This window comes from Phoca vitulina, unplaced genomic scaffold, assembly GCF_004348235.1.
Source record: "Phoca vitulina isolate PV1807 unplaced genomic scaffold, GSC_HSeal_1.0 scaffold11, whole genome shotgun sequence".
NCBI classification, from domain to species: Eukaryota; Metazoa; Chordata; class Mammalia; order Carnivora; family Phocidae; genus Phoca; species Phoca vitulina.
In genome coordinates this window covers 41,218,598-41,242,883 of record NW_022589714.1, presented here as the reverse complement: position 1 = coordinate 41,242,883, position 24,286 = coordinate 41,218,598, and the positions used below count along the sequence as shown (strand labels likewise).

At 55.0% G+C, this 24,286-nt stretch overlaps 1 protein-coding gene across 1 annotated transcript in view; it reads left to right on the top strand.

Moving 5' to 3' along the window:
* Positions 1-6,945: 6,945 nt before the first annotated feature.
* The window catches only part of FOXP4 (forkhead box P4), a 49,525-nt gene continuing 32,184 nt past the window's right edge, over positions 6,946-24,286 (top strand). The window contains exon 1 of the mRNA XM_032409847.1: positions 6,946-7,025. The gene's annotated coding sequence lies outside the window, so the exon portion shown is untranslated. The remainder of the gene's footprint in view (positions 7,026-24,286) is intronic.

Below are 24,286 nucleotides of genomic sequence, written 5' to 3'. Positions count from 1 at the left end.
AAGGAAGGAAGGAAGGAAGGAAGGAAGGAAGGAAGGAAGGAAGGGGAGAGAAACGAAGAGAGAAAAAGAGGGAAGGAGGAAGGAAGAGAGGAAGGAAGGAAGAAAGAGAGAGAAAGAAAGGAAGGAAGGAAGGAAGGAAGGAAGGAAGGAAGGAAAGAAGGAAGAGAGAAAGAAAGAAAGAAACAAAGAAACAAAGAAAGAAAGAAAGAGAAACAAAGAAAGAAAGAAAGAAAAGAAACCACATTAGGACCACTGTGGGGATCAGAGATACATTTAAGCACTGCCGGGTATAAGATGCCTCCCAGGTGTTAGCTATTTCCAGTGTGAGGCTACCTTGCCTTTGACTTTGCTCCTCCACATCTCATCTCACCCTCCAGTGCCAGCAACTGAGACCCCAAACCCTAGGCCTTCAAAGTTCCCCAGGGAAGGAATGCTTCCCTTGCTCAGCACAGAGTTCGGAAGGCATCCATCCCCAGGGACCAAGAAGAAGGGAGCTGGGAGGAGTGAGGAGAATGGGAGCACAGCCCTCTGGGAGGAGGGGATGGCCCCCAGGGAGAGAGAGAGAGAGAGCCACCTAGTTCCATTTTCTATCCAAGTCCCGCCCCGACCTCCCTTGCCCCCAAGCTCTGCTGTTCCTGCCCAGGTTCTACAACCCCCAGCTGATACCTTCAGGGCACCAACTTGCTCTGAGGTGTGTCAGGCGTTTTTTTTTTTTTTTTTTTAACTCTGCTCTAAAGTATCAAAGCATAATAAAAATCAAATCAACAAGCATTTACTGTGCAGCTACTATGCAAAATACACTGGGCGGGGCGCAACAGGAAATTCCAAAACAACTACAATTGTCGGCCACTGACCTCAGTGTATTATGTCGTTGGAGAGATGAGGCATAAATGATTAAACAGTTAACAACACAATAGAATGTGTTCGAAGTTTCTAGGTGCTTATTAAATAAATGTTAGCCGACAACACCTTGTAACATCCACAGGAGTGCCAGAGAGGAGAGGGAAGGGGGTGTCAGCGGGCCGTAGGTCATCCAGGAACAACCACCCAGCTCCCGTCTACCCTGTGCCGACACTGAGGAGAAGCCCGTGGGACTTCTCTTCCTCCCCACCTCTCCACCAGACCCTCCTTTCTCGCTCGGTCCTGCAGCCCTGAGCCCCTTGCTTCGGAATTCAGGCTAGAAAGTACCAGAATTGGGATTAAAATCCCAGCATCTTCACAAGGAAGGAAATCATGGGGCAGCTCCCGAAGGATGAAGGGAGAAGGGGTTCTTTCCTCTGTGCCTGCTCCTAGGCTTTTCCTCGTCCCCAGGCACAACTCCTCTTCCACGGAAGGCTGGGTGCCCTGCATAGAGGAGGGGGAAGGGCACTGGGTGCGCTCTCCCCCCGCCCCCATCCTTGGGTGTGTGTCCTGCTATCTCCCTTCATCGAAATCCCTCCACAGAGAACTCTCACTTGACCCAAAGACACTGTGTTCTAATTGATGTAAAATTGTCCGTTGCTTGTCAAGTTATTGTTCATTTCCTGATCCTTAATGACTGATTTTCCACCAATTAGCCTAGAGTCCCATGCCTGCCACCCCATGGACCAGGCCTGAGTCTCTGAGTCCCTAAAAATGACTGCAGGGGACCCTGCAGATATCTCCCAGGGCCCAGGCACCCAGCCAGCCTGGCACCAAGCAGAGCAACTGGGCCCCACCCCCAGTCCTGAGTGCCTTCCACCCCACAGCCCCCTAGAATAGCTCCCCACAGTGCATGGTCCTCTACTCGGGGCAATATGGTAACCCGATAAGCTTCCCCCCAGGGCTAGGAGCCTCCCTGAAAAGGGGGGCATCTAGAGAGTGTCTTGAGGATTCCTGGCACAGTTCATTAAGATATCAACCCTTAATGAAATATTTCTTTGTTTAAATCATCATTTATCTTGCGGAACAGGGGCCTTTGTGGCCAAGGAAAAGGCTGCCCCCTTCCATCCCTCCCCCACCTCCACCCAGCACCGACCCCTGGTCTTTCTGAGTCAGAAAGACTGGGAAGCAGGGTGGGGAGGAGCAGCTGGGAAATGGGGAGGGGAGGAGATTCCAGAGTGGAGGAACCACAGGGGGACAGGGGGACAACTTGATTGAGCAGAGGGCAAAGAAGGAGAGAGAAACAGAAGGCCTGGGGTGGGATGCGGAGGGGAGGTGCACACAGAAGGAAGCCCACTGCAGTGCGACCACAATGGCCAAAGGTCGGAAACAACCCAGCTGTCCATCACCGGGAGACTGGGCAAAGAAACTGGGGCACGCTGATACAGTGGAATGCTCTCCACCAGCCTTTTCAATGATTGACCTAGAGATACATGTAGCAAACTTAAATTAATCTCCCCAGCATGAAATAAACACCAAGAACAAAAAGTAAAAGCAAGGAGCAGAAAGATACCTTCTATTTAAAATTTCAAGTTACCCAAGCAACAATGAACGATTAATAATATAAACCTTTCTTGGGAGGGCTACCAAGAGCTGCAAGAAACTGGCTACCTCTGGCCAGGGAAGGTTGGAGAAAGTGAAAGGGATACTGAGAGGTCCTCAACTGTATCAGCAACAATGTTGATGCTTTTTAGTTTTAAGCATGAGGAAAGGCACACCAATTAGAAGTATACAGCAGCTCAATTAATTTTCACAAAGGGAACACACCCTTGCAACCAACTCCTGAATTCAAAAACTCAGAACATTCCCCCTCATACCCTCTCCCAGTCATGCCCCTTCTCTCCTGAGTTCCAATGCTGGAACCAGTTTTTGAATTTCAGAGAAATGGAATCTTACTGGGTGCTTTCTCTTGTGTGATGTGTTTATGCTCAGCATTCTGTGTGTGAGATTTCTCCATGTTGCTGTGCATGGCAATGGTTGGTTTGTTCTCATTGCCAAGTACTAGCCCATATATGAGAATACCATGATTTGTTCACTTATTGCATGGCTGATGGCTATTGTGCATGGTGCTGCGGAGAACATTCTAGTGTATGTCTTTTGGTGAACACATATATATGTTTTAGGAGTGGAGCTGCTGTGTTATGCTGGAACGTTTTATTCCTTAATAAGGCTAAAAAAAAGGTTTTGAGGGGGAAAAAAAAGTAAGACTCAAACAGTCAGATGAATGGAAACATAAACCATCTGGGCCTAGACGTGTTGGGACTGTGGGATTAAGGAGACTAATGTTTTTGGATACACCCCCACCCCCACCCCGGAGTGCCAGGCCTGGAATGAGGAATAAGCTCACCCCCTAGCCCACTTCACCCCTACCACAGAGAGGCAGCTGACCCTGGGGAGGGGCTTCTGCTTGGAGCAGGAAGACCTGGGAGCACACCTTGCTTCACCACCTCCCAGCTGTGTGACCTGGGGCAAGTTGTCTGACCTCTCTGAGCCTCAAGTTCCCCACTTAGAAAACGAGAAGAGCCACCACGTCTGGGGCGATAAAGCACAAAGGCACGTGAGAGTCGAGTGGCCGGCGCACAGCAAGCATTTAGTAAGTATCAACTGCAGTTGTGTGTATGGTTTGCGTTTTTGTGAGGTCAGTAGTCCTCATTTTCAGGTGAGGAAACCAGGGCTTACAAAAGGGAATTGGAGCATTTCTGGAAAGCTAGATGATTTGCCCACGCTTTTTCCTGCCAGCCACCTAAGGACCCACTCTCCTAGTGTTGTGGATAAGGAAACTAAGGCTCAGACATCATGTAACTTGCCCAGGTCACACTGCTGGTAAATGACAGAGGCTGAAGTTCAACCCAAGGTCACCTCATGCCAGCCCCTGTGCTTTTGACTACAGCTTCCCCAGCAGGGCTAGGCCATGGGCCCTCATTCTTGCCATAGTCAATGCCCCTGGCCCCTTTGAAGGAATAAGGATAGAAGGGGACCCTCCTGCCTATTCCGGGTCACTCCACCTCGGGAGCCAAGGGCTCCTCTTAAGCCTTCTCACAGAGCTCTTGTACCAGAAGGAAGAGCTTCGGACTGGCTGTGTTGATTTTGGGGTGATTGTTTGGTACCTTTCTTTGATGAGGCCTTGTTTTCCTCACCAAAATGCCCTTTAGGTGAGGATAAGACAGGGTCTCTTGCCTCCCTTGTGCTCCCCACTGTGACTCACAGGGCGCTGGAAACTGAGCTGGCCTGGAGATGACCAGTAACCTGAAATGAAAGCCAAAGCATTTCCCAGGGAACCCCTTTTGGGCAAGGGAGCCCCCGTGGGAGGTGCGGAGGGCTGCTGCAGGAAGGTGATGGGGAAAGGACTTGGTGGGGCTGAGAGTCAGCCAGAAAAGAGGTGGACAAGCCCGTTCCACCTCTCCTCTGCCAAAATCCCTTCTTTTGTACTGAAAGTCCACCCTGAGCCTCTGCAGAAAGGATGGGCAGGAGGCCTGAGGGGCATGGCCACGGCCCAGCTGGGCTTAGACAAGGACTGGCCAACTCCAGGCCAGGCCCAGACCTGTCCACACACCCCGACTCCCACCAGAGCTGATTCTCCATGGAAGCTAAACTGGATCACATTACCAAAGGCCTCCTTTCTCCCAGACTGCACTCCTCCTCAGGTAAGCCACAAGCCAGTGCTGCTTTAGAAGCCTCCATGTGGTTCTTCCCCATCCTCACTGAAGTGGCTCTGGTCAGAATCCTGCTTCAGCACTTACCAGCTCTGTAAGCCTGGGCAAGTGGCTTAATCTTTCCGTGCCTCAGCTTTCTCTTCTGTAAAATAGAGATAATGGTACTATCCATCTCATCGGGTTATTGTGAAGATGAAATAAGGCCTTTGCCTTGGAGCATCTGGGTAGCTCAGTCATTAAGCCTCTGCCTTCGGCTCAGGTCATGATCCCCAGGATCCTGGGATCGAGCCCTGGATCAAGCCCTGGATAGAGCCCTGGATCAAGCCCTGGATCGAGCCCTGGATCGAGTGCTGCATCGGGCTCCCTGCCCAGTGGGGACCCTGCTTCTCCCTCTCCCTCGCCTGCTGCTCCCCGAGCTTATGCTCTCTCTGTCAAATGAATAAATAAAATCTTTAAAGATAATAATAATAAGGCCTCTGCCTGGCCTGCCCTCGGACTTGAACATTAGCTATTGTTATTCCTTATTGCAACTGCTATTACTGCACTGGGAAGGACACTGTGGAGAGTCACATAAATGACACTTAGAATCCTCCTCCCTACAATTTCCCACCTAGATACTGAAGGGTCCCTGTCACACCTACCCAGTAGGGCAAAAACATAGGGTCTGGACATGGACGGGGTATCACTAACCTTATAACCACTTCTGACTATTTATACCTGCAGAAAAGGGATGGGATAATTGATGAAAAGCAACCCAAAAGGGAGCCTCCTTTCCTAGGTTCCTTCTCTTCCAAGAGATCCTTCTCTCCCCAGGCGACAGGACTGACTCACCCTAAGCACCCCCAGCTCACACTCCACAGGGGCATCAGTGTGTCTGCCCCGTCTCCACCTGCCTCAGGTGATCTGGACCAGGAAAGCCTTCAAGAGCCACTGCCTTCCTGCCCTCCTCCCACAGCAGGGCCCTCCCTTAGTCATGGGCGTTCCTGGAAGATCTCTGGGGTGTCCTTTAGCTCTCCCCACCCGCAACACACAGAGACAAACAGGAGACGTTTTGTGAGTGGAGGTTTTATTCAGGTTTCCACGGGTGTCTGAGTCGGGCGTCTGCCACCAGCATACCCCTCCGCCTTGGAACTCGGGCCTTTCCCCATCCGGACTCCCCCATCCGGACTCCCCCACCCCCGCCCCCGCCCCAACCCACGCCACTGCCACCACCATTAACCCTCCCAGCTCCCAGGCAAAGACACAGTTTTGTTTGCAATCCAATTTGTCCGGATAATTGCCTCGACTTTGCACTTCGCTTTGCCCGCGTGTATCCGGCTTTGGGCCCCTTCTTCACCGGTTCGCAGAGCACTTTCTGGGAAATTCCCCTTCCGGTAAGGGAGTCAGCGCGCGCCCGGGGTGAACGTTCACAATGCCCAGAAGGCGCCTCCCCACCTCCCCCACCCCGGTTCAGAAAGCTCACCCCCAGTTCCCCACGCAGTGCGGAGCAGGAGGGAGGCAAGGAAGGACTCGGGCCGCACACCGGCTCCGGGATCAGGGCCCCCGGCCACTCCCCGCGCCGAGCGCAGCCCGCCGGGAACCAATGAACCGTGTGGGAGCAGGGCTCGGCCGTACCTCCAGACTCCAGGGAAAAGCTGGGGTTTGCAAAGCGCGCCACAGGATTCGCGGGGGCAGGGAGAATCCCTGGGGTCTCTCCACCTCCCGCCTTTCTCAGGTCCGCAGCCCCGTGTCTTCTCCCCAAGTCCCCACTTTCCTTCCCCTAAAGTTCGGTCCACGTGGTCTTCTCTCGCTCGCCGCGGCGGCCTGGCCGGGTGAAAGCGGCTGCACCTGCTTTAGGCGAATTATGGTAGCGCTAGAAGTTGGTCTCCCCTCCCTCCACCGCTCGCTCGCTCCCTCCTCCCCGGCTCTCCGCGCGCTCCCTCCTTCCCCCTCCACCCCGCGTCCCCCGCCCCCTCCCGCCCCGCCCGCGCGCCGCCCGCTCGCAGCCACTCGCAGCCCGGGCTCAGTCGCAGCCCCTCGGAGTCCGGAGCCGGCCGCCCCTGCGGACCGGACAGCGCGACCGGCGGCCGGGACGGAGCCCCCAGCCCGCGAGGAGGGCGCGGCGCAGGCGGCGGCGGCGCGGCGGGGAGGAGCCCGGGCCGGAACCAGGGCTGGGCCGGGGGCGGGGACGCCGGGGTCCCGGAGCCCCGGAGCCGGAGCGAGCGAACAAGCGTCGCGGGAGGACCGAGAAGGAGGAGCACCGCCGGAGCGAGCCGAGCTGCCCACGAAGTGCGATGCCCCGGCGGGGCTAGGGCGCGCGGCGGCCGGCGCGGCGCGGCGCGGAGGGAGGACGCCCGGGAGCTGCGCGGCGCCGGGCGGCGCGGAGGGGCAGCCCCAGCGGGCGGCGGCGGGCCGGGGCTGCGACCCGAGCGAGCCCCATGCCCCGCGCGGGCTGACGGGCCGGAGCCCGCACGGAGCGGCCGGGCCGGACAGGTAGGTGGCGGGCCGAGCCCGGGGACGCGGGTGGGGGCTGGGCCGGCGACCAGACCAACTCCCTAGCTCGCGCACTCTCTCGCCCGCTCACTGGCTCACTTTGTGTTTGCAAACTGCCCGCCGGAGACGCGCCGGGCGCCGGGAGGAGCCGGGCCCAGGCCGGCGCACTTTGTTCCAGCCGGGGCCGGCTGCGGCGCCCTGACCCCGCGCCGCCACCACACCCCGCCCCCGGCCTGGGCCCCCGCGGCCCAGAGCCGCCTTTGGAACAGGTGGGGGCTGCGGCGGGGAGGCGGGAGGTGGGGGCAGCCGGAGGTCGGCGGTTGGGGGGGGGGCTGGAAAGGCTACTGAGGCCCGCCCTTCCCCCAGAATCTGGGCCCCGCCCCCTCCCGGCCTGGCCGCTGGGAGTGGGGTGTAAGGGGGCGCGACCCCCCCTCGCCCCCCGCCCGAGTCAAACAAAGAGTAATTCCAGGCCCGGACTTTCCTGAGCTGGGGAGGGAAGTGGTGGCGCGAGCTCCCCCAACCCAACCCCAGTCTGTCCAGGATTCCCCGAGACGCGCCGGAGGCAGATGGGGGGGTGGGGGGGATCGCGGTCGCACCCGCCGCGTCGCCTCGGGTGAGAAGGGGACTTGTTTTGCTGGGGTCGCACCTTGGAGGTTCCGGGGCCAGTCAGCCCCGTTCCCCCGTGGCTCGGCCAGCTCGGAGATAGAGTGGAAAACTTCTTGGGGACTTGAGAGCGTCTGGAAACGGCCCCTGTGATTTTGTGCGCCTGTGCTGGAGGGCGGGGGACGGACCCGGCGGATACCTTTATTCACCCCGTTTAGGACGAGCCACCCCCACCCCCACCCGCCTCACCCTGTTGGGGGGAAAGGGAGGGCGGCAGCAGGGTTCCGAAGCCCCCAGGGAAGAGGGTTCCCGAGTGACCAAGCAGGACCCTCCCTCAGATTGCCGACCCCAGTGTCTCCTCCGGACAGCCCCCCCACGGACGCCTCTCTGACCGGCAGTCACCCCGGCGGCGCTCCGGCCTCGCGCTCCGCGTCAACGCCAAACTAACTTGGGGCTGAGCCCGGGCAAAGCCTGTGGCGCTAGAATGCGGGGCGCCCTGAGCGACCCGGGGTCCCGGCCTCCCCGGCAAAGGACCGTGTGATTTCGCGGGACGCGGATTCTGAGACAGAGGCCCTAACGGCTGTGGATGCCTTCCTACAACTGGGGCGACCTCGTGAACACGGCCGCATCCCTCCCGGACCCTCTAGGTTGGGGGAAGATGATACGGGAACGCGGAGACCCTGAGCCTGCAGAGCGCCAGGCTCATCCCTTTGCACTCCGGCTCCTCTCGCCAAGCCCCGCCGGACGGATTGCCTCGCTCCCTCGGCGCCTGGGGTTGAAGGCGTCTGGAGATCACCGTGTGTCTCGCACCCCAGCCCCGGGTCTCCCTGCAGATTGGCCGCAGAGCCTGGAGCAGGGGTTCCGTTGGGGGAATGAAAGAGCAAACCCGAGTCTGAAGCTGTCATCCCTGCGGTTCCTGAGAAAGCCCAGGAACATTTTGGCCAATGCGGGTTTTTACTTGAACTTCGGCATCTTCATGCCCCGTTTTCAAGCACCGCCTGGATTGTCCCAGGGCGAACTGTGTTGGGTCTGGGATTGAGGGCCCCGGGAGTGAAGCTTGAAGGGCAGCAGGGGTTGGAGCCGGAGACTGGCCAGGGTGCCGCCATCTCCCACGCAGAAATAAGGAGCAGCGGGACCGTCTATACTGCCTGTAGCGGAGGGAGGGTCTAACCTGCCCCACCGGAGAGCGCAGTGGGTAACCCAGACTGGAACACCGAGAATTTGAACCCAGACTCTCACTTTCAGCAGAGAGCCGGGACTGAACGCTTCCGGCTCTGGGCATTTCAAGCTCCTGACTCTCCTGGTGAGCCAGCGGGTGGTCACAGGGGCCGGAAGGGCAGGGATGGAAGGGCAGGGATGGCCGTGTCTCAGCTGCCCGAAAGAGAGACCCTCGCTTCAGACAGCCCCTGCCCTAGACAGTCCCCACACAAACCTGCAGAAAATTGCTTCGGGGAACGGGAAGTCTGCAGGCTTGTTTTGTTTTGTTTTGTTTTAAACTTGAGAAACTTTGCCTTGCCTGGGTTCTGGGATTCTTTGTCACCTGGCAGGCTGGAGAGGGGGCCTCAGGACTGCTGTAGGCACCTGGACGGCTTGCTTTTTCTGGCTGCTTTAGATCTGAGCCTCTCAAAAGCAGCGATGTGCCTGGGGGGGTGGGGGGCACTCCCTATCTGGTGTTGCTCCGACTCTTGTCAGCTGGGCAAGGTAGCATGGGAAGGAGGTGGTGCTGTGGGGGCCCGGTCCCCCAAACATACCCAGGACCCCAGCAAGATGGGAATCTCTTCTCCCAGACCCTCGGCCCACCACCTTACTCTGGTCCCAGCCTTAGCACTGAGTTAGGGAAGACCATGGGAACCTTTTCTCTTGGCACTAAGCTACGTTGAGTGTCTGGGTGGGGTTTTCTATCCTTCTCCCAGTCCTGGGCAGATTTCCCAGGAGTTATGGAGTTGGGGAACCCCTGAGCCCTGGGGAGAGAAAGGCCTGACACCAATGCTGGGGAATGCCAGGGGTAGGGCAGGTTGGACCCAACTTGCAAGAGGACCTGCCCCTGTCCCTTTCTGTGTAGGTACCCTTCTCACACCTAGACACTGATACCCTCACCCCCTTTCCTCTGCCTTTGGCCAGAAACTTCCTTTCTGGCTGCTGGCAGGTAGGTCCCTTTTTGCCAGGAATGTGCATATCCTGCTGGGCCCCTACTCCAAACACACCTCTTCCTTAGGGGGAAGAAGGCAGGGGGACATGGGGGGGGGGGCTTCCTTCGATCCAGTAATTCCCCAAGTGTTTGCTGAGGCCCTACTCTGTCTGGGCAGGTCCCAGGCTGGGTACTAGAGAGCCCAAGCAAGAAGGCTGGGGACTGTTCTCTGATCCTCCTATTGCCCGGGTAGGAGAGACAGACAAGATGTCACATCAGGGAGAGGAGAGTGGGAGCAGGGTGTCTGTTTCAGAGGAGAAATGTGTGCTGCAAAGGGAAGGAAGGGTCATCTCAAAAAGAACCCCCCCTGCTCCACTGTACCTGGCCTGGCCGCACCCTCTTTCCCGACATCCTAACCCTTCCCTGTGCCACGGCCTTGGTGGTTTGCCTGTCTTTCCAGCTGAAATGCAAGCCCCTCCACGTCTATCCCCAGCACAATGACTTTACTTTCCTAGTAGCCCAAATTGTGCTAAATAAGAATTTCTTCTACCCAAGGAGCTCCACACAGTGTCCCATCATGCTCTTACAACTCTCCCAGCTTCCCCAGAACCAAGGACAGGCAGGTGCTACTTTTGACAGGATTCTACTGGCTGAGATGGTTTCCTTGGACTTGGTTCCAGAACTCTGGAGCCCGGGGCAAGGAACTGGGGCCTGCCCGGGGCAGAACATGGGTCAGGGTGGAAAAGGCTTTGGAACCCGCCAGCTGTTATGGGACTCTGGGGAACTTAATGAAGCTCTTGGAACCTCAGTTTTCCTCTGTGTAAAGTGGGTCAATAATACCCACCTTAGAGAGTCTGTTTGGGAGTTGAATGTAAAGTACCTAGCATGGTGCCTGGCACTTGGCAGTGCTGACCAAGGGGTGGTTTTTATTACTAGATTCCCAGCACTGCCAGGACACACGTTGGACTGAATACTGGAAATGCTTATGTTTTAACCTCCATTTCACGAGCTGGGGAGATGAAGCCCAGAGAGAAGAAGCAACTTGTCTGAGGTTACACAGCTAGTCAGTGGTAGAGCCGGGGCTAAAATGTGGGGCTCCTAACTCCCAGTACAACCAGTAGGGCTTGAGCCTCTGCTGTGGGGAAGGGAGAAAGGAGGGGATGGGAGGGCTTGTCAACTCCCCCCTCGCTCCTTTACAGACTCAGGCCTGGGCTGCCCCTCTGCCCTGAGGTGAGAAGGCTGTGTTTTTTCCTCCTGCCTTCCCTTTAAGGGAGGGTCTACGTTCAGAACCTGGCATTTCCCACCTGCACTTAACCCTGGAACAATGCAGTCATATGTTACCCACCGCCCCCCCCCACACCACCCTTTTAAGGTGCTCATGAAGACAAATAAAAATGCGAGGGATAATTCCCCAGAGTGTAGAGGAGGAAAATGGCTGGCACCACCTCCAGAAGGGAGACCTCTGGGGTTTGGAACCCTAACCTACACAGTCTTACGGAAGATGATTTTGGCCACCAGTCTTAGATCAATTCGGGACGTACCTGTGGATGGATCATCTCAAAGAAGAAAAAAAAAATACTTGACTTTGGCCTAAAGTTCCTGGCTTTTTCAGCATTGCCTCCCTGGATTCTCCATGGGAATGCACCCCTTCTTCACCCAGTCCCACCATGCTAGGATCACAGCAGGAACCCTTTACCAAGCCTTGTGGCTGCCCATGCAGTGGTCTCGTGAGATGGTATGGGGGGATGGGGCTTATGGAGCCTGGACTCAGGGCACACCTGCCTGAGCTAGAAATCCAGAGCTCCCAGCACAGAAAGCGCACGAGTCAAAGTGTCCTGTGCCTTGAGGGGTCCATCCAGGCCTGGGCCTGACGGATGTCCTCCCTTCCCTTGATCCCCGTCCCAGGCCTATTCCTTTCCGGGTCTTTGCCAGGCTGTCCCTCACTCCAGTGCAGCCCCGCACCTTCTCCCCACCCTGGCCAGAGCCATGCAGCCTGTGCCTGGAATCCCAGTAGCTCTGCTGACCTCACAGGTCCCAATCCTCTGCCCAACTGGAGCCTCCAGAGCTGGGGCCTGAAGGCCATTGGGCTCACTGGTGGTACTGGACAGAGGTAAATGGCATTTTCTCTGCCACTCCAAGCTGATTCCGATGGAACCTGACCTGGGCTACCATGCATATAGGGCAGGGGAACAAGATGGTGGATTTTCCTCACACGGTAAGAGTGGAGTGTGTGGACTAGCGACCCTTTGGCGTTTGTTCAAGGTAGTCAGGGTCAGCAGGTGGAAGTTACCTAGAATTCTCACCGGCAGCAGAGGAGGGACAGAGGATGGCGACTTAAGGGCAGGGTGACTCACGGAATGGAGACCAGGAGGAGGACTGCTCTCCATTCCACAAACACTGTGGCATGCATACTGTGCAGTGGCAAACACGAGGGTTGAGGGGAAGAGGTTTAATAAGAGGTGACTCGATTGCCACTTGGAAAATCAGAAATGGAGCAAGCGCCGCAGGACTGATCTTTCAGATAGGGACTGGGGACTGGAAGCAGGGCTCTGGTCCTGATGCTCCCTGGGGTGGGGGGGGGTGGGCGACAGGATGCCTCTGCTGGCCTGGGAGAGCCCTCAGGAGGTCTGTGCTGTGTGAAGGGAAAACTGGGGGCTGGGTGGGCGAATGGGCTCCCATTCTGGGTTCCTCAACTGGATGAGCTCCCTCGGATGGGGTTCTGCAGCTCTGGAGCCCACACTTCCGGGAGACCCAGGCTGAAAGAAATTGGTCCCCAAAAGGGTAGCGGTGTACTTCCTCCTTTCCTTCAGGGGTTCCCTGGCCAGATGTGCATCCGCACCCTGCGAGGAGGGGCGTGCGCAGCTGGGGAGAATTTTGGGGAGAGATTGAATGACGGGATTTGCGGGAGACCCAGGGAGTGGCTGCAGCTGTAAGCGTTTAGGGAGCAAAGCGCTGAGCGTGGAGAAGCTCCCTATCTTCTCAAGGCTTCCGCATCACTGGATCGGGGCAGGAGGCGCTTGCGAAGGTCGGGTCTTGTTAAGGATGCAGAATTGGTCGACCTGGGAGAACCCCTCCTTTAGGAAACCTCCGGGTTTCCCCCCGGAGAGCCAGGGCTACTGGTCTTCCCTCCCAGCTCAGCGCACTTGCCCGGGGTTGCTCGCCTCGCCAGCATTTCCCCGAGCCTCCGCGAGCGCATCCGTGCAAGTTGCAGGAAGCCCCTTCATCTCTGAGCTCTGGGACGCAGCCCCGGGACCAGAGCACCGAGAAGGAGCCTGGGGCTCGGGACCCACTCTGCCCAGTGCCTGGGGGTCTAGGGAATATTGGAAGAGGGGACTGCTGGTCTTTTAGCCAGCGGGAGGGCCGCCTACTCCCTGCGTGCTGCGCTCCTCTCACTTGGGGATGACTTAGCACGTCTGGGTGGTAAACAAGGTCTGGATTCACTGACGAGGGTCACCCCTACGCATGCTGCTACCCACTTCCTAACCCCCTGTAAGACCTTAGGCATGGCCCACTTCTCTCTGGGCCTCGGTTTTCCTAGCTGCACAGCTGACTTGGGAACACCCGCAGTCTCTTCTCCCGGGCCTCCCCTGGCCCAAGCTGCGGGTTGGGCATCAGGCGAGAAGAGAAGCGGAAGGTCTCAGCGTGCTCCCCCTTTGTTCACCACGGCCGGAGCCTCCTGCCTCCGTCGCTCCTTCCCGAAAGGGGCGCTGTGGAGTGCGGGGCAGGCGGCAGGCGGCCCAGGCAAGGTTCCTCCTTCTCAATTAGGCGGCGGAGCCTGATTAAAAGGGGGTGCTGCCCGCCCCCTCCTGCCCGATCTCCATCGACGAGATTTCCCTTCATCAGAATCTCACATCCTCCAGAAATTAATTTGATGCCTCTTGTTATCAATTAATTGAATCTCGTTGGGAGAGAGAGCTCAGCGAGGCGGGCGGCAGCTTGGCCCTTGTGCGTCGCTGTTCTGCCCTCCCCCTCATATCAGGACAACCTCACCCCCTCCCCATTTCTCTGTTTCTGCCTTGCCTTTAATTCCACTTATTTTCTAAAATAAAACCACCGCTGTGAACCCTTTTGCCCGGTTTGGCTCGGATGGGTACCCATCCATGGACGGGGCACTGCCTGGGATTCACCCTGAGCTGAGGAGGGGGGCGGGGCAGGGGTTCCTCTCCCCTGGGCCCTGTTCCATCCCTCCGAAAATCAACAGAACCTCACCCTTGGGGAATTTGGCCCTGACCCTGACCCTGTGTACTCCAGGGGCTGCTGGTGAGAAACTTGGAGAGGAGGCCTGGGGGAGGGAGGGCTAGGGACAGACTGCAAGGAGCCTCCCCCACTAGACACACACACCCTAGTTGGAGGAGGGGACACTGGAGGGCCGGGCTAGGGCCTGTCAGCCATCGGGATTTTGTCCTTGTGAAAGTTTCATCTTTTTTAGAAGAGGCAGTTAGGAGCTGTTGCCCTGCCGGGGCTGATCTGCTCAATGAAGGGAGAGAGGGCACAGATGTGTGGTACCTCCTAGCTGCCCAAGAGCTAAGTCAGGCATCCGCAGGAACAAGAAGGTAAATGAGAGAGGAAGGAGGAAGGTTCTAGAAGACATCCCAGTCTGGGAGGGGGTTGTGGCCAGTACAGGGTACAACTAAGTGGTCACCAGACCCCGACTGAGGGGCTGTGCCTTGCCATTTCACATACCTTCCCTTCCCTTGTCCTGATCCTCACAAAAGCCCTGGGAGATTCTCCAGGCAATGATCTGTATTATTCTCAATTGATGGGTGAGGGACCCAGGCCTGGAGAGGTAATGTAACTTGCCCGGGGTCACACAGCTAACTGGAACCTGCTTCTCTGGAATGCTGGCCATAAGGGCTGAGGTCACAAGTTGACCAACTTCACCCCTTCAGAGTTTTGTTGACCCACACAAAGCTTATTACAAGGGTACATTTCACACAAATATCCCCACTTTGGCTTCTTTTGAAAACCCCAAACCCTGTCAACAATCAGCCTGAATTTCCGCGTGTGGTAAGGACAGACTGGGATTGAATGCCCCGCACTTCTCACCTGGCCTCCTAGGTGACCAGCCTAGCCCCTGAGGGCATTTTGGGTAGTAATTCTGTCTTGGAGATTTCACCTGTCCTCAGTATTCTCCAAGGAAGAGCTGGGGAAAGCGGGGTGGTCTGAGAGAATCTGCGAGGTCTTTACTAGAGCTCAGAGAAGACCTTTAAGGACACCCTGACCCCAGTCGAATTCCCACACAACTGTTTGAAACTGATAGTGGGGGATAATTTTCCTGTTTTTTGACCACGGAGGGGACTATAGGGTCTTGTGTCTCCAGGAACCCGTTCTAACCTGAAAGCAGCCCATCCCTGCCCAGGTGAGCCCCTCTGTGAAAGTCATCATCACCCTCTTACCTATCCCCCAAACTTATGTATTTTTTGTGGGGGAGGGGAGAGACTTTCTCCCAAGAATGAAACCTCAGGTGGCGACGAGAGAAGAACTGGGCATAAGTCACCTTTCTGGAACTTATTTTGGAACAGAGAAAGATGGGGAAGGATGCTGAATCTTGCGTATTCGGATGTGGATGTGTTCTGGATGCCCCTTGAGTTGGTACCCGAGATCCCTGTAAATGCCGCACCTGAACATCATCAGGGGAAAAAGAGAGACGGCCCAGGGCCGGTCAGGGGCAGGTTGGGTGTGAAGCAGTCGGGGGCCCCAGGAAGGGCCAGACCCAGTGGTCTGTCCCAGGCTGGCTGGAGCCCCTCCTTTGCTCACGGGAGCCCCCTGGTGCCAAGGGCACTACCAGAACCAGGCTCCAGATGGCCACTCAGGCCCTGGATGAGTCGCCCCCACCCCTTAACCAGCGGGGGGGCCCCCCCATGTAAGACGTCACTATTTAATTAGCCATCTCTGATTAACCAAACTTGGCATTCGGCTTCTCTTGCCCTCATCTTTCCCAGCTCCGAATCAATGGCTTTGATATGCTAATTAGGGAGTAATTTAATTTCAAAAGGCCGCAATTAACAAGGGTGTTGTGGACATGCTGTAGTTAAGCGGAGTAATCTAATTTGCATTAGTAACAAGCAGGGACTAATTAGAAGCTTAATTAGACACTTAGATGGCTCTTATGTTTACTTTCTTAATGAGATGGAGTGGGATCTTTGGTTCTCTTTCTTTTTTCTTTCTTTTTTTCTTTTTTTTTTATTGTTAATTCTTCCTCTTGGTATGGTTCTAGGAAGGAGTGTTGAGGGAGGCCACCTTGCTAGAGCCTGGTGGGAGCATTTCAGGGCCAGGGCCGGTAGAAAGTACACGGGGCGAGGGGGTGTGGGTAGTGGTGAGGAAAGGTTCAGATTCCAGGGAGATTCCAAAGTGACCGCCCTCCAGGCCTTGCCACCTCTGAGGTGGGGTTCAGGAGAAGAGCACTGATTTGGGAGTCAGAAGAGCTGTAGGGTTTCAGTTGGGCTCAGCCTCCTAGCAGCCAGGTGACCTTGTCAAGTCAGTAGGCATCTTCAAAGTGTGGTTCCTTCTTCATCTGTCAAAGGAATTCCAGGTTGTGTGCAGAAGAGGGGAGGGGACAGGGCATGGGAAAGGGCTTTCAAGGACTCTGTGAGTGGGATGGCTGTTATTAAAATAAAATATAGTCACAAATTTCTGTGCCCAGGCTTCCCTTCCTTGGGACTCCTGACTCAGCTTAGAAGTCACCTCCCACCAGAAGAGCCTTCCCAGAGTATCCCCGTTCCCTCTAGGCACCCATAGCCAGCGCCCCAGTGTCAATTTAACGTAACATTTGTAAAGCTGTGTGTCGTATAGAGTGGAGGTTCTCAATCCTGGCTGCAATTGACGTTTAAGTGTTTTTTTTGTTTGTTTTTTTTTTCTGAGAGAACACTCAAGTGGGAGGAAGGGCAGAGGCAGAAGGAGAAGCAGACTCCCTACTGAGCAGGGAGCCTGATGCAGGGCTGGAGCCCAGGACCCTGGGATCGTGACCTGAGATGAAGGCAGACACTTAACCGACTGAGCCACCCAGGCGTCACCTGCATTTGAAGTTTAGAATGGGCAAGATTTTTAAAATTATCCATGCCTGGGTCCTACTCCCCAGAGTCCAATTTGATGCCGGGTGCAGCCTAGGTATTGGGTATTTTTCTTAACGCTGTGTTTGCCTGGGTGTCTCTCTTTCTCTTCTAATGTGTAACCCCCCCAAAAGCAAGGGCTGTGTTTTGTTCCCTCCATCTGCCCAGATCCCAGTACCTACTGTGTTCAGTATTAGTTGCAGGCAGAGGGCCACCAGCCGGCTGTGTGCCCTGTAAACTCACCCAAGTGTTGCTTTTTGAATGCCTTATGCAGGATCTGAGAATCTTCTGGAAACAGACCTGAGGAGAATGGAGGGAAAATGCTAAAAAGGTGAGGGGGCTTGTGAGTCCTCCAGGATATGGGTGCATTGCCAAAGGGAGGATAAAATTGGTACAAATTTCATGGATGTCAATTAGGGAATAAATGTATTAACAGCCTTAAAAATGCACAGTTCCACCTAAACATGTATCGTAAGCAAATAGTTAGAAAGGTCGAGTATTCTGTTCGCGTAAGGGTGTTTATTGCAGCGTCCTAGAAAAAAAAAATAGGTAATAGTCTGGATGTCCAACTCTAGGGGATTGGCTAAATAAATTCTGGAACATGCAGCCCATTCGAGCAACTATGTGACCACTAAAAACTGTTGCTTAAAATATTTGATGTCATGTGGAAATGGTTATGATAGTAAGTGGTGAGTGGAAAAATAGGAAAATTCAAACCATGTACAGATTATGACCCCAGTTTCACTTTTTAAATGTTTATATGCCAAAGAGAGTGAAAATGAACTGACTAGAAGGGGTGGATCCCAAAAGGCTAGCTCTCTGGGTGGCACAATTACGGGTACAGCTTTTTTCTTTATACTTTTTTTTTCCTCTTCAAAATTTTCTACCGAGGTGTCTGTTACTTTTAAGATTAAAAAATAAAGTTATTTGAAACTTGGGAGAGAACTTGAAGCAGCACAGGATGGTGGTTCACCTTCCAAGTCAGAGGCTTGTTGCCACCTTTTATTTATTTATTTTTAAAGATTTTATTTATTTGAGAGAGCACGTGTGTGCATGTGCAGCGAGAGAGCAGGAGCAGGGGGAGGGGCAGAGGGAGAAGCAGGCTCCCCGCTGAGCAGGGAGCCCGATGCTATGCGGGCTTGATCTCAGAACCCCAAGATCATGACCTGAGCCGAAGGGAGATGCTTCACCGACTGAGCCACCCAGGCGCCCTTGCTGCCACCTTTTAGAGAGGCAGGTCCTCACCCTGCCATTTGAACTAAGTTCCTCAGGCCCTGAAGTTTTGTGCTGAGAGGTCTTGAATGGCCCCTAACATTGGGGCCTATGGCTGCTAGTGTGTCATTTAGGGAGAATCTTGGGCAGAAATTGGAGTACAGAGGGAAGCCTAGGGTCCCCGCCTCTGACCCACACAAAGGAGAGTCCCAAAGTACGGGACGACGTGGGCTTGGAGAGGGATTAAGCTTTTTCTGGAACTCAAGAGAGCCCCATCTTCTTGGGGAAAGACACTGTTGGCCTAATCAGAAAGCCAGGTGGCGACGTGACTCACATCCTGCTCTGGTTTGGGGACCCATTTTGGAGCTACAGAGACATTCTAACCCATGGGCCCTGCCTCACTTTCCTCAAATGCTGAACCCAGGGCTGTGATAAGGGGATAGGATCCTAAACCCTAGCCCACTCAGAGTTGAGTTGTAACGGGACTTTCTGGGCCCCCATAATTATAGCCTTCTCTGAGTGGCTTCTTCATGTAGTGGATTTTATTTGCTATCACAGCAACCCTGAAAGGAAGATTTATTGGTATTAGCCCCAAATGACAAATAAGGACACTTAGGCTCAGACTGGTGACCTCACTGCTCAGTGCTCTCCATACAAAGATAATAAGAGACCAGAAATTGGTCAGCAGGTAGGATGGCAAATGAGTGGCTCGCTAAGGAGGGCCAAGGCCAGAAGTGGCTACTGCCCGAACCCTCGCCTCTTCTGGCAGCCTGAGCCCGTAGGCCTTTGGGGCCTGAGCTGAATGAGGGAAGGGGATCCCCAGACCTTTGCCTGATGGATTGGGAAGCATTCTTCAGTTACTTGTAATGTCAGTGCTTATTGCTTTGAAAAGCCCTCTGCTTTATGTCCCTGACACAAGTAAGATCTGATAGCAGGACAGCTAGAAAGATAGGGAAAGAAAATAGGAAATATAAGGCGTCTTCATGCTCTATGTGGTACCCAAGTCTTTTTATGGAATCTAGCAGTGTGTCCATTTCAAAGACTTTTTTAGCTCTGGAAAAGTCTGAAACTGGCAACCTCTCTTACAAAGTAAGGGCTCTTGCCTATGCTGTTTCCCCTGCATTCAGTGTATACTTCACCTGGCCAACACCTACTCACCTTTCATTTCTGAGCATAAATGCCATTTCCAAGAAAAGAAGGCCTTCCCTGCACTCCCCCCCCCCGCCCCTGTTTAAGTTAGAGTCCCCTCTTTCTTCCCTGTACTCACATTTGATGGAACCTACTTTATGTGAGCTTATCTATATATTTGTGTCCTTATTTATCATCTGCCTCCCCTCATGGGAACCATGAGCTCCAGCAGAGCAAGGCCTGTGCCCTGTTCTGCTCAGGTCTGCATACACAGAGCCTGGCACACTGTAGATGCTTAAGTATCTGGGGAACCAGTGAATAGATGAAGGGTCATTGCTAGTGCTGTACGCTCTTGGCCATCCACTGGAGGAGAGAAAAGAATGACTTCGTTCATGGCCAAAACTCTACTAGTGGCTAAATTTTCAAAAAGACAAATGCCAGATTTACCCAGTAAAAAGGGGTAGGGGCGAATAGGATCCCCATTATTACAAATTACCCTCAAAGCATCTAGGGCACTGCTGCACTGGTTTGTTTAAGATTTGGAAACCTGCAGAGGGCAGGGACCAGATTCCAGTGTCCTGCAAGATAGATTCTCAGAGTTTGTCTTTTTTTTTTTTCCTTTTTTCTTTTTTTCCTCTCTCTTTTTTTTTTTTTTTAAGTAAGCTCTATACCCATCGTGGGGCTTGAACTCACCACCCCGAGATCACGAGTTGCATGCTCTACCAACCAAGCCAGTCAGGCACCGCTCCCCACCTCCCTGTCAGTGTTTGTCTTAATCAGGCACTGAATCCATGTTGAATGAAAAATGGCCTTGGAGATGGATTGTCTCATTTTGCCCACCAGGCAGCTCGTAAAGTCAGTGGTCATCACTAGGGAGACCTGTGGTCTTGGACGAGCAGCACCAACATCACTTGGGAACTTTTTAGAAATGAGGATTCTCGGGGGCACTCCAGACCTATTGAATTAGAAACTCTGGGCCTGGGGCCCAGCAGTCTGTGTTCTGACAAGCCCTCCAAGGGCATTCTGATGCATTCAAGTTTGAGATCGTCTGGCTTAAAGTTTTGGCCCATTTCGTTCTTCCTTCCTACTACCCCGCGATATATTTTAAGAAGCTTCATCTGTCTTTTATTGTAGTCGGCTTCCTGATCTTTCTTGGAAGTCGACAGGGGTATACACTGTAAATAGATGGCTACATCTAGTCTAGTTTCCCCCATTATACAGAGGAGAAAAGAGGGTAATGAACTTGGTTGGCCCAAGTCCCCCAGCAAGTTGGTGATAGACCAGGGGCCACATGCCAGGTTTCCCGACTTCCAGGCTCAGGCTCTCAGCTCTCTCCCTGACTAGATTGTGGGTTTGTGGAGGGCTGGAAACTGTGACTACTTGTTTCAACTCAAACCACCACCATTGCTGCGGGTACGGGTTACCTGTGGCCACGCCCCCACGGCCTTGCTCTGGTTAGAGCTGGGGGTGCAGCACTGTCCAGCTGCGGCGCGTGCACGTGTGCGCTGGGGGCTACCCCGCCCCTTCCCCCCCTCCCTCGCGGGTAAACTCCGGGCATCCATCAGTCTGTTAATTGCACTAATTAGAGATCGCGGAGGTGTTAATTGGAAAACCCTGGTATTGTGCCTGTTTGGGGAAGAAAACGTCAATAAAAATTAATTGATGAGTTGGCAGGGCGGGCGGTGCGGGTTCACGGCGAGGCGCAGGGTGTCGTGGCAAATGTTACGGCTCAGATTAAGCGATTGTTAATTAAAAAGCTACGGTAATTAATACTCCCTGCACCATATGTGCCCGCGGAAAAGGCACAGAGGTTTCTCCGCGTGTGAGGCTCTCGGCCCCTCTTCCTCTCACCCAAAACACCCTAGTCCTTGGGTTCTCCTTTTAGCCCCAAGGTGGGTAGAACCCGTCACTTCCGGCTTGGGAGGGGACCAAGCAGACCAGGAAAGTTACAAGGAGGCGTCCCCTGTGGCATGCCCGCCAGGGTTCTTCGAAGGGCCAGGAGCCTCAGGGGAAGTGGGTGCCCCCAGCGGCCCGCAGCCTCCCCCAGAGCGGAAGAGGAGGCTGCGGCTTTGACCCAGCTTCCTTCCTTTCTTCTGAAGGCGTCTGCGGGAGCTTCGGGGCCTAGCCCAAGGCTCTGAGGTGCCCTGGCTCCCGGCCAGGGGTTCCCTGAGAGATGGGAGACTGGGGACCTGCCTAAAGGCGGGACTAGAGCCCCGGAGAGAAATCCTAGACCACCTAAAACAATTCGGCCTCAGTCACTTGCCCCTGTCCCCAACACGTGGTAGAAGAGGGGCCAGGGAAGGCTGGGGTGGGTGTGGGATGAGGGCCTCAATTTTAGCGAATCCTAGAAAGACCTAATTGCCCCCTCCTGACGTGCTGTATGAAGGAAGACCAACCGGGTGACTTGGGCAAGGGGCAGTGACTTGCCCAAGGTCACACAGCTGGGCCTTGAAACCAGATGGTCTCCTTCCCCGAGCTCTCCTCTTCTGCAGGAGTGTGTGGAGGGGGGGGGGGGCAGGAGTGAAGGGAGGAGGGGTCTCTTGGAGGGTGCCCCCCCACCCCAGTCCCAGAGGAGGCAGCTCAGGTCCACATTAGGTGGAGCCCTTTGGCAAGGGACCACAGCCGTGACTCAGATGGGCCCTTGGTGGCTCCCACCGGCTACTAGAATGCTGTGGCGTCATGTGCACATGCTTGGACTAGGGAGTTTTACTCCTGGAGCTTTCCAACTCAGAAAAGACCTCCAGGACCACCTCTCCATGTAGAAATGGGGAAACTGAGGCCCGAAGGAGGAAGGCAATGGATTCACAGCTGGTTGTGTCTGAGCTCAGGCCCCTGCCTTCTCCTAGCCAGGGTCCAGGTTCTCAGGGTACTGCTATCAAGGCCTGCCTCCAGCACTCCACCCCGGGCCCGGCTGCCCCGGCCCCCAGAGCCTGAGCACCCACAGGGCAGAGAACACCCCAGTGCTATCGCAACACCCAGGGGAGAGATGGGCAGGAGGCGTGAGGCTGCTGGTATGCTCATCCTCAGAGGGCAGTTGTCCCAGGGCAGAGAAGGTGAGGGTGTGGAGATGCCTGGGACCACGTGCAGGTTTGGATGCGTGTTGGGGGGCGGGTGGGAGCGAGGAAGGAGGTGAAAGCCCCAGGAGAGGGCAGAGCATGCCACATGGGAATTAATGCCATTCATACACCCTGCGGAAATGACTTTTCAAATGCATATAATCTCAAGCATGCAAATGAGAGGCTTGCTTCACCCTGTTTAATATGAATGATCGGCCCTTGAATAGCTATTATTACACACCACATTGCAGCAATTATGTTGTTCACTGGGTGTCTCTCTGTACCCCCCCATAAAAAGACAGAAAAGAAAGGGACACCTCTGTTTGCAGCCTCCTTCCTTTCTTCTCCCTTTTTCCAAACTTGCTGTCTGATCTACAACTTTATGGTGTGTGTGTGAGTGTTGGAAGGGGGACACCGTCCCTTACCTCAGGGAAGTAACTGCTGGGTTCTCTTTCCTTTCTCCGGTGCACACACACATACCCCTGAGGCTCTGGTCTTTGTGCCCCTGGGGCCCAGGAGTTCTCAGATCTCAGAGAAGCTAGACTTGGAATCAAGGCAGGCAGCTGCTCTCCACCCCCAGCAGGGCCAGGGTTGGGGGAGAGGGAGCAGAGTGGGCCCCTGCTGTCTCCCCATCCCCCTTATGTGTAGCTGGGGTCCCGGCCTGAGTGGGGGAAGGTGCTCTGTAGGCTGCTGGCAGGGATCAGGGTGGGTGGCTCAGAGGAGGGGGTTGGGGCCCTGTGCTCTGACGGGTGGAGGATGGCGCCCACCCCATCCATCATTTGGCAGCCACTGGCCCTTGGGCTGACACGGCCATTAAGGCCTGGGCCCAAGTGCTCAATCTCTTCCGAACCATCGCCCCCAACCTCACCCTCGCCCTGGCCCACCTCCTCTCAGAACTCAGGAGTGGGAGCGGCAGCTGGGGGACAAGCCCTTGGAAACACACAGAAACGCACAAACACGGGACACCCTAGCAGCATAGGGTTGCCCAGGGAGCCACACAGATCAAGCCATTAGGACAAAGACACCTGGGGTCACAGATGGAGAGGGGCACAGGAGCACACGTGACCGGTGGGCTGCCCATGGACCCTTAACACCTCTCTGTCCCCTTTACAAGCTCCCAGGCCCTCACACTCCTCCCAACTCTGCTTCCAGCAGGGACAAAAACAGCAAGTGGCACAGCCAAGGGAGGGAAGAGAGTTCTTCCAGAGTGAAGGGAGAGAATTTCCGGGCACGAGGGAGATGCTCTTGGGAGCGGCCACCTTGGGGAGGGAACTAGGGAAATAATCCAGTCTCTCCCAGCAGCTCTCTGATCTGCTCATCAACTGCCTCTTGGGAGACCCTGCAATCCTGGGTCTGCCTAGGCCAAAAGGGGATCAAGAAGGGAAGAACGAACGAACACTGGCTGGCTTCCGTAGGTCCCTCGATCTCTGTGTGATCTGGGCCAAGTCTTGGGCCTCTCGGAGCCTCAGAGTCTTCACCCTTACGAATAGGGCAGGTGGAGAAGGGGTAGATTGGAGCTTACGTGATGCAAGGCGGTTTTACATGTGCTGTTTTATTTACTCCTCACAGGACTCCAAGAGGCTAAGATTAATTGCTTCTACAGACAAGGAAACTAAAGTTTAGGGAAGGTGGTTGGTTTTTTTTAAGTTAATTTATTTAAGTAATCTCTGTACCCAACATGAGGCTCATACTCACTACCCTGAGATCAAAAGTCACATGCTCTTCTGACTGAACCAGCCAGGCGCCCTGAGGTTTAGGGAGTTTAAGACACATGTCAAAGATCAGTGGTGGGTACCAACCAGGTCCCTTTTGACTGCAGTCCATGTTCCTCTCGAGGGGCTCTGGCTTTGGGGATAGCTGGGGACTGGGGACACTCCAGACTTGGAGAGCAGCCCTGTATACACACACCCCACAACTGCACCCCGCATAGCAGATGTTGGAACCTCCTTGAGTGGTAGAAGGAAGCTCAGGCCTTCTCCTGGCTACCTTTGACCGTTCTAAACATACCCTCTCTTTCTGGGAATGTTTCCACCACTGGAGGAGCAGCTGGGGGAGGGAGGGAGGGCACAGGATTCAGGCCTTGAC